This window comes from Egretta garzetta, unplaced genomic scaffold, assembly GCF_000687185.1.
Source record: "Egretta garzetta isolate BGI_Z169 unplaced genomic scaffold, ASM68718v1 scaffold251, whole genome shotgun sequence".
Lineage (NCBI taxonomy): Eukaryota > Metazoa > Chordata > Aves > Pelecaniformes > Ardeidae > Egretta > Egretta garzetta.
Window position 1 is genome coordinate 4,632,115 of NW_009258952.1, and position 9,124 is coordinate 4,641,238.

Consider the following 9,124-nt stretch of genomic DNA (forward strand, 5'->3'; position numbering starts at 1 on the left):
ATATCATAACTAATTGCCATTTTAACATTCACTTTATCACTTTTAAAGGAAAAAAAAAAAGGCATTTTGATTTTTATAAGAATAAAAAACAAAGAAATTCACAAGACAGACCCTGTGTTAAGACAGAATTTGGTATGAATGCAGACAGACATTCGGCCTTGTCCCTGTCTGATAAAATCTGCCAGATAAAATCAAGGCAGATCATAAGGAACTGCAAAGCCTGGGGGACGGCTGGAGAACCGCAGCCCCTATGGGTGGTGGGACAGATGCCTTCTCGAGGTGTGCTCACTGCTGCAGAGGTGGCCCAGCATGACCCGCAGAGCTCCGGTCTCCTCCACCAGAGTTGTGCTGCAGGAGACAGAAACTGCAGACCTGGCACTGCCTGTCTGATGGAGAAATTCTCTTTACTAAAATCTCTGTGAAGGTCTGTAATCAACTGGTGATGAAATTGCTGCTAATGAAGGGGGATTTTCAATGAATAGTGGGGCCTAAAGCATGGCAAAAGGCCTAGATCTCCGGGAAGATGTAAGTGGCTCTCAATAGAGGTATTCAGTAAAATGGCAGCATGGTGAGCAGTGAGTAAGGCTAACTATTTATCTTCATTAGCTAACTTACATGAAAATTACCAGAGGAATTAAGATCTCAAAGGTATGACATTCCTACAATTTAAACCAAAGCAAAGCCACAGAATACGCATCCAGGCAGGATCAAGAGATACTTTGCACATGACTAAGAAAACATGAAAGAATCCCACTTCTTATCTGACACAAGAGCTAATACAAATGCTCCGAACAACAGGAAAAGCTTCAGTCAAGCCATGGACCTCCTCAGGCACCTGGAAAACCTGTAGGACACAACGTCGCAGGACTCGAGCACTTTGGGTGCTGCTGTTATTTCTTCAAAGCCCAGAACAGGGTGAAGACAGGGGACTTCAACGACTGAGGGACCTGCTGGGAAGGTGCCACAGGGCAAGTACAGTACCATGTTACAGGGAAAACTTTTTTTTACCCAGCAGATGAGTGACTACATCAAATCTGGAATATATTTTCCTTTTCACCGACAGGGGTAAGCTGACTGAGAATGCAAGACTGTGGGCAACTTGGGTGAAAGATTATAGGAAAATATTATTCATAATTCCTATGGAATTAAAAACAAGAGAGGTGAACCGTAGAGCTGCCAGCTTTTCTGGATGCTTTCACTTGCATTAGGGCAATTGTTTGTATAGATGCTCTGCAAACAGAGCAAATGATTCAGCTTTAAGAGCAAAACAAAAATAAATCTTTTTGCTGGATTATTTTTAAGCTGGATTGGTTCTCTGATCCAAATCACAGCTCACTAAAGAAACAGTTGTGCTGGCAGCATGGAGGGCTGGGGGCATGAGAATAACTCAAGCCAGCGTCGGCCAAGACTGTCTTGTAAAACCCCCAAACTTATGTTTGCTCTCTACTAGGTTTTATTTTATTATAAACTCCAAAAAGAGCAATCTGTTTTCTTAAAGAAATAATGTAAAGGGCATAAACACAAACTATCCTGATGTGAAGGGAAAATAAGATGAGTATCACGCAACAAACTTGACTAAATTGAGAGCTCTTCGGTGATCCTGAAACACTAGAAGGAAGTATACACAAGTAGAAAGTAGGTCAAATTACTAAAGGAATAATATTAGGGAAGAGTGCAAGAATGTAGGGGCAAAATCAGAAAGGCCAAATTACAGAATGAGACCTGGCTGGGAAGGAACAAGAAAGGAAACAAGGCAGCCCCGTAGTAGGAGGAGGGCGAAGGGGAGGGCTGTGCCACAGCTCAGTGGGGAGGGAAAGCTTTCACATGCCATGCAGAGATAAACCAAAATGTTAAATTCTTTTTTTGTTTCAGCCTTCACTAAAAGGGATATCGTGTATATTGACTTCAGCAAAGCCGCTGATGTTCGTTACAGGTGATCTAGGCAAAGCTGTGGTAAAAGAGTGCACGGTGTTTACAGTTACTAAGTAATGGTTACTGAGTCCCAAGACTGAATGCTAAATCTGTACCAAAGCCTTTAACATTCAATATGTTCATTAATAACTTTGGTCTTGGAAGAGTTCAGTTATTGCACGTGCAAATGTGCAGACTGTTAGAAATCCGTGAGGAACAACAATATGGGATTAAACTTAAAAATTAACTTAACCCAGGGAAGTAATCTTAAGGGGAAAAAAATGTATGCAAGTGAGTACCTGCTGAGTGAAACTCAACTTCAGTAATACAAAGTGGGAAACAACTAGTTAAACAGAATTAGGACAACAGCAAATCACACAAGGTAGAGGAGTTGTTACACATCATCTTCTTGTTGTGGGCAGGGGGAATCGGCATCACACCGCCGATTCCTGGCGCCAGTGTAAAAGGATAGTGTCATTTGGGAGTCACACGGAATTATGCTACTATAATACGGCACAGTAATAGCCAAATAATGTGTTTTGTTTTCTAAACCAGACTTTAACAAATACCTAACACAACTGGAGAAAGCCCAGACAAGAGCTACAGTGACAGTCAGAGGTCTAGGTGGAAATAATGAAAGATATTAGCCTGCTTAGGCTAAAGAAAGGGGCTAAAGCAAGACATGATGAGCCGTCTTCAAACACTTAGGAATTTGCTGCAAAGAGGAAAGCAATAAACCCTTTCTATCTTCCCTGAGAAAGCAAGACGTGAGCAGCAGCAGTTGCAGGATTAAGATTACCATTTAGGAAAAATTTCTAGGGATAAATCTGATTTTGTAGATCTTTTCCACCTATGTAATTCGGGTGGTAATTTAGGGTAATCATTATGACTTTTCTTCAAATAAAGCATTATAAAATTGAACACACGTGGAGTTCATTTTTTTTAAAGTGGATTAAGATATAATGATACATTCATTTTTGTTCTGCAGACATATTAAAAAAAAAACCCAAACCCACAACAAAACTACTGTATGTTGACAAGACCCAGAAACAATATTTTGTACTTTTTCCATAATTTCATAGGTACTTATAATTGTAACACTATTGTATAACATCGTTATAAGATAACCTAATATCTTTATACATATAAAAATAAATATCATTCCAATACACCATATCTTACTTGTATGGAGAGTTCTGTTGCTGTTAAAATCACTTCAGAAACAATCAACCTAAATGCTGCATTTCTTAAAAAAAAAAAAACAAAAAAAACCCCTGCATTTTTATTTAAAAATCTAATTCAGTTGCTTAGAACAATGCTGAAAATAGAAGTCCAGGTACAGAACATACTCATCTTGTTTTCAAGTTAGGAAAGGATCTGTATTTTTGTTCTTAAAAGCTTTATCAGCACTTTTGCAAAGAAAATAATAACTGTATTGACTGAGTAAGCATATCATCTCTGGAATTAAAAATACTAGCTTACTGGCCAGGTCCCAGCTTCAAGCGCAAGGTAGAACTGACACTTACTGATGCAGCTAGGAGAGTAGTTTCATGATGCAGTGTTTCTCAAATATTATAGCAAATTTTTTGAAAAAAATCTTACAGAATTACTGTTCCAGTATTCCCAGTAACTGAAGTGAATTTACAATATAGTAAGAAAAAGGGGTATGTTCCTGTCTTAAAAGTCAGACAACATAATTTGTGTTAAAGTTATACAGAAATATGTTTGTAAACATTAATTTAGACTCTAGACATAAAAACTGGCATAAAAGTTGTAGCTGTTCATACAGAACCAGGAAAGACCTAGTTGTCTTTGAAACTTCTACGCAGTGGCTTTCGTACTACCTTTACTTTCCTATTTGTGCCTCCCACACAACAGTCCCGTGTGTGAACTCATCCAACACGATGCTCGCAACTCGTGGAGCTCATCAGCTAAGCATCCTGCCTCTGTTCTGCAAAGCATTTGAGAACATTCTTCGGAGCTTTGCTTTATTTGAGCACAGATATCTTGCAGATGTTTAATTTAAAGCTCATGTGTAGTCCCACTGAAGTAAATGGGATTACTAAAGTACTTAAAGTAATTCCCTGCTGAATCAGGCTTTTAAGGGTAAGAATAAATGTGCCTAATCTTTATTCATGCATCAGATATCTATAGACTAATAGTTTAAACTCAGCAGTTTTGTATCTAGTTAATGTTAAATCTCTGCAGTTTAATATCTTCACCTGCTGCATCTACTACCCCTGACCAAGAACCTTTTTAAATATAAACCTGGAGGACAATTTTTGCGTACATCAGGCACTCATGTTTTGCACACATACAGTGTCATCAGACCTAGAGCTGTGGTGACTTACACAGCAACACAAATACTCAAGGTGAACTTTCTCTATTTCACCAAGATACAAAAAAATTTGCACTTTTTTGTAAATGATAAATAAACTGCACCTGGACCTTGTATCCTCTGAATGTTACATATATCAAAGACTTCAGAAATGAACTGTTGTAAGGCAGATAAAAAAAATAGTGGAAGCAATTCCATTCATTTTTTACACAACACGTAAACTCTTTCGTCTACCTGTAACTGCTTAATTCCTGCACATGATGGAGTTTTGGAGCTATTTTCAACTTGATACTGGGGGGGAGTGTCCAAGGAAACAAAATCCGTGGATCTAAGGTACTTAACACACACATGCTACACGTTGCATAGGATCACTACCTACAGCCTGACCAGAAGAAAACACGAAGTGGCATGAACTGAAGTTGAGACTCGTCAGTGCAAAATCTGTCAGAAGAAAAAAAAAAAAAAAAAAAAAAATCTACAACCTCAGCAGCAATGAGACACTCGTGACTTCTTACATCATCAAGACCTGGCTGAGTAATGCTAAGACTTCTCTGCAAAGCACTTCTCTCCTCACGTCTATCAAAATTTATCCCTGCTGAAAATATAGTAAGAGAAGGCTGGCAGTGATGAATTCATCTTGTCATCAGGCGTCAACTCAATTTAAACTGATTACTTCATTTTAATGCATACACCTGGAAATATAAACCACGTACAAAATTACCATTCATTTTAGCATCATTTGCAGGTCTCTAAAAAAAGACCCACTGACAGACTTGTGATAACAGAAGAAAATATTTATGATTCCTTCCTAAAATTTTCATTGTTCACCTCTGTCCCATCCAATCTTGTTGGTTCATCTGATCAAGTATTACACCTATAAAATTTAAATCAAGGGGATAAAACAAAGGACTAACACTACTTATTTCATTAATGCAATGGTACAACATCTTCTATTATACAGATGTAGGAACTTAAGGTGGCCCCCATTAGTTACAGGTTTGGGATTACAGTCATCAGACCAACAGCTTTAGGGATAAACAATTTATGTCCAAGTATCAGTACAGTAACATATATAGATCAGTTGTGTAATTACCCGGGTCATTACAACGGTAAATCCAGTTATTCAGTAGTACAATTATTCAGGAGGAAATGACAGTAAAAACAGTAATTCACCAATGCTGAGCCAAAAGTAATACCCAGGCACACCGGGATTTGCACAACCGTGGTTATCAGCCAGGCCAGCAGGAAGCTGGGCACGGCTGCTTCTTCAGAGGAGCTGTTCGGACCCACGGAAGGGCTGGGGGAGTCCCACGCTTGCTCATTGGACCCACCCCTTCCACTGCTGAGTCACATAAGCCCTGTCTGGACTTGCTAACCAGTCATCCCACCCCACCTCCGCTCATCTGGTCTTGCCCTTGCCCTAAGCCCCATATAGCTGCTTACTCACACCCCCCATGGTGAGATGAGAGAGAGAATCGGAAGAAGAAAAGTGAAAAAACTCATGGGCTGAGAGAAAGACAGTTTATTAGGTAAAGAAAAAGCTGCATGCACAAGCAAAGCAAGACAAGGAATTCATTCACTCCTTCCCATGGGCAGGCAGGTATTCAGCCATCTCAAGTAAAGCAGAGCTCCATCACGCATAATGGTTTATTTGGGAAAATGAACGCCATCACTCCAAACGTCCCCCCCTTCCTCCTTCTTCCCCCAGCTTTATACGCTACACATGACATCATATGGCGTGGGATATCCCTTTGGTCAGTTGGGGTCAGCTGTCCCAGCTGTGTCCCCTCCCAACTTCTTGCCCACCCCCAGTCTACTCGCTGGTGGGTTGGGGTGAGAAGCAGAAAGGGCCTTGACGTTGTGTAAGCCCTGCTTAGCAGCAACTAAAACATCCCTGTATTATCAAAATTGTTTTCAGCACATATCCAAAACATGACCCCATACTAGCTACTGTGAGGAAAATTAACTCTGCCCCAGCCAAAACCAGCCCATTCTCCACCTATTATTCCATACTGTTTATTCAGATGTCACACTATCTAACAGAACTTCATTAACCATTACCCTCTTCCCATCCTTTGATATAATACACAGATATCATTCTATGGACCACCCCTCTGAAATGTCAGTAAAATTTCCAGAAATGTCCACAAAATATCCACTGAGTTCATTTAGTCCATGCCTTTGGGCATGGTGGTCACTCAGGACAGGAGAGGCGCTGTGTTGCGTGGAGTTACTGGGTACCAAAGCCAGCTCAGGTCGGGTCACTGCTGCACTTGCACTGCTTCTTGTAAGGCTTGTCCTCCGTTGGGTCAGGTGGTTCTTGTTACAGTAATTCCCATAACATGCAACTCAAATCATGGGTGACAACAATTTAATTACCATTAAATTACAATCTCCACCCCTGGACCCTTTGGGCCAGACCATAGGGCTTAACATTGCAATGAATTCTTTCCCTTGCCCCTGATCCAGCTTGGATTTATCCACAGCCTGCAGTCCCTTAAGGCTGTACCTGCTCCAAGTGGAGCCTTATCTATGAGCCACAGTCTCTCCAGGTCTATACCTGCTGCAGCACAGATTTATCCACAGTCACAGTTGCTTTGAGGTTCACCTGTTCCAGAGTGGCCTTCTCCACGGGCCACAACACCTTCAGAGATATGCCTGCTCCAGTGTGGCCTTACCCACAGCCACAGTCCTTTCAGAAGTAAACCTGCTCCAACATGGTCTTACCCATGGTTGCGGTCCCTGCAGGGGTGTAGCTGCTCTGTCATGGGCTTATCCATGGCCACACGCTTTGAGGTGCTCCAGCATGGCCTCATGCACAGCCACAGATCCTTCAAGGTGTACCTTCTCCAGCGTGGACTTATCCTTGGGCCACAATCCCTTCAGAGGTATACCTGCTGCGGCACAGATATAACCAGGGCCACAGATGCTTCAATATGTACCTGCTCTGATGTGGACTTATTCATGGCCACAGACACTTCGGAGTGTCCTGCTCCGAACAGCAGTACAGCAAGTAATGAAAGCAAAAAGCAGCCACTAACGAGCACCGGACTCTAACATACAGTAAGGCAAGCAAGCCCTCATGGCAAGCACAGGAGCCTGCCAATTAATACCTAAACAGCAATAAAAGCTATAAATTCGATCTAGCACATTCCAATCAAACCTGTTGTTATCTTGAACCCTTCAAGCTCCATGTTGAGTGCCAAAAAGGACTGTTGTGGTTTAACCCCAGCCATGAGAAAACTCATGGTCTGAGATAAGAACAGTTTAATAGGTAAAGCAAAAGCCACATGTGCAAAGCAAAGCAAAACAAAGAATTCATTCCCTGCTTCCCATTGGCAGGCATGTGTTCAGCCATCTCCAGGAAAGCAGGGCTCCATCACACGTCACAATGACTTGGGAAGACAAAACTCCGTAACTTCAAATGCATCCCTCCCTTCCTCCTTCTCCCCCCAGCTTGATACGCTGAGCATGACATCATATGGTGTGGGATACCCCTTTGGTCAGTTGGGATCAGCTGCCCCAGCTGTGTCCCCTCCCAGCTTCTTTTGCACCGCCAGGCTACTCGCTGGTGGAGTGGGGTAAGAAGCAGAAAAGGCCTTGACTCTGTGTAAGCCCTGCTCAGCAGTAATGAAAACATCCCTGTGTTATCAACACTGTTTCCAGCACAAATGCAAAACAGCCCCATACTAGCTACTATGAAAAAAATTGACTCTACCCAGCCCAAACCAGCGAACATGTCTTTGATCTTTTCTTTTTCTCTTTGCATGTGCGTCTCCAAACAGGTGCGCAGTCTTTCACCTATGTGTTTTCAAGCAGAACAAGAAATCCCAAAGCCCCTGGTTGGAACAGAAACAGGACTTCATACCATGCACTTCCTCCAATGAGAGAGGAGACAACAGGGGCGTGTATCGGTTACAGTGCTCAACTCAGTCCTGGAAAGTACAGATACTGCAACACTGAATTGTGAGAGTATGGCATAAAAATGTACACAGAACGGTGTCCTGTGAAGCACAAAGCTTGAAAATTTGCCCAAGTTGAACAGGTATGTTTACTATATGTAATACCTTAAGTTCATTTAGTTTTAAGCCAAAATTGCTTATAAGCGGGCTGAACTTCACATAAATTTCTGAAGCTTAACTGTCTCAACTTCTGATGGTTTGTGTTCAAATCTATCATTTGCAATTAAGTTTTTGATTTTACTCACTTCTGCTAACATAACCATTGCTATTTCCCCACTTTTCCAAACCATCTGTGTCCATACATACCACACCCCATGGTTTATATGACTGATGCCTTTAACAAAATACCCATCGAAGAGGAACATTTTCTTTCAGATTTTCTTCCAGTCCTGGTCTATAAGTGCGAAAGAACAAAAAGCTGAGGTGCCCTACGACGACAGCTTGCAATCCCTTCTCCGCCATTTTCTCCGCCATTTCTACAGTTCCGTGTTTCTCCTGCCATTTTTACCTGATTATCAAATATCTGGTGAAGGAGTACTTGGCAGGGTCTAGAGCTATTCAGTCACCCAGCAGCCATGGGGCTGAAGGCGTAACGAGGGATTCCTTACTAAGTTCCCAGCAGCGCTCCCTTTGGAAGGCCTTGGTACCACTCGCGTTCCCTGGTGCCCCGAGTTCCTAGAGCTCTGGTACTGCTGGTTTGCCCCTTCGGGAAGGTGGAAAAAGGGACAAAGCACAGCTCGGCCGCGCTCCGCAGCAACAACTGCAGCTTAAAACTGGCCTTAAAGCTCAGAGAAAGTAAAAATGAAAAATAGAATTAAAAATCACAGGTTCGGCTTGGAAACGCCCTCCCGTCGCCTACTCGCCGCAGGTGCCCGGGGGCAGCAGGGACCCGTCCGGGCGCCCCAGGGCCGGG

At 42.3% G+C, this 9,124-nt stretch overlaps 1 protein-coding gene across 5 annotated transcripts in view; it reads left to right on the forward strand.

Moving 5' to 3' along the window:
• The first annotated feature begins 7,977 nt into the window (after positions 1-7,977).
• JPH1 (junctophilin 1) overlaps positions 7,978-9,124 on the forward strand; it is an 89,699-nt gene continuing 88,552 nt past the window's right edge. For all 5 annotated transcript variants that reach the window (XM_035890080.1, XM_035890076.1, XM_035890078.1 and 2 more), the window contains exon 1: positions 7,978-8,294. The gene's annotated coding sequence lies outside the window, so the exon portion shown is untranslated. The remainder of the gene's footprint in view (positions 8,295-9,124) is intronic.